This window comes from Aotus nancymaae, unplaced genomic scaffold (assembly GCF_030222135.1).
Source record: "Aotus nancymaae isolate 86718 unplaced genomic scaffold, 86718_ANA_hifiasm-v0.15.2.pri h1tg000059l, whole genome shotgun sequence".
Lineage (NCBI taxonomy): Eukaryota > Metazoa > Chordata > Mammalia > Primates > Aotidae > Aotus > Aotus nancymaae.
Window position 1 is genome coordinate 70,990,052 of NW_026988473.1, and position 877 is coordinate 70,990,928.

The 877-nt window shown below is 42.2% G+C and overlaps 1 pseudogene; it reads right to left on the reverse strand.

Moving 5' to 3' along the window:
• On the reverse strand, positions 1–659 carry LOC105708059 (proteasome subunit alpha type-2-like; annotated as a pseudogene).
• Between the last annotated feature and the right edge of the window lie 218 nt (positions 660–877).

Here is an 877-nt window from a genome sequence, read left to right on the forward strand (position 1 = left end):
TCAGTTGGGTGAGATAAACTTTCTAAATCCAGCTTCGTCGCAGATTCCAACTTCTAGGTTATCTTCAGTCATTTGCCTTTTAACACTTTCCTTTAGGGTAAGATGGCTATATGAATGGCAAGTTTCAGATCTTCATTGCATCTTCTCTCAAAGAAAGCTTTCCCATTCACACAGTTATTTCCCATTGCCGTGGCATTAAAAAAAGCTCCCGATGGATCTGCCTGAATGAATATGTCTGTCCCCACAGCCACAAATAAGTAGAAAGACTCCAAATGGACAAATACCACCGGATTGGGTGTATTCTTGCATCTCAGGAGCTAATTTCTGTTCCAGCTGAGTTGTGGGAATGGGCTCTCGGTAAACAAGATAGTATTGCTGAGCTGGCTTTTGAGCTCTATGCACAAGCACTCTGTAATCCGCACCCATGCCGGTATACACCAAAGCTGTATGTTTGGTAATTGGCTCCACTCTGTATACACTTTGCTCATCATTTCGAATAGATTTCTGCTCTTCTCAGTTGCTAATACCATGCCATTGGTTGCTTTAATTCCCACTGAAAGGGCTTCTCCAGCTAGAGCAGCCAAAGTCTATTCAATATGGACAAATTTACTAGGCAGACTCAACGTAGTCAGTGAAAAGCTGTACCTATGATCCTCCATCTTTATCCAGATAACCCTTTTCTCATCTTTTATCTCTGTCTTAGTGCAGCAGTTTGCTGATACCCCTAATAGAGCACATTTCACTTGATTCTGATCAGCTATGTATTCACCTGTTGCTCTTTTAGGTTGTGGTATGTATGTTTGAAGAGCAAAGACCACAGCTTATCCTCCATCTGAGTATATGTCAGGCCTTTATATAGGGAGTGGCGTTGGGATGG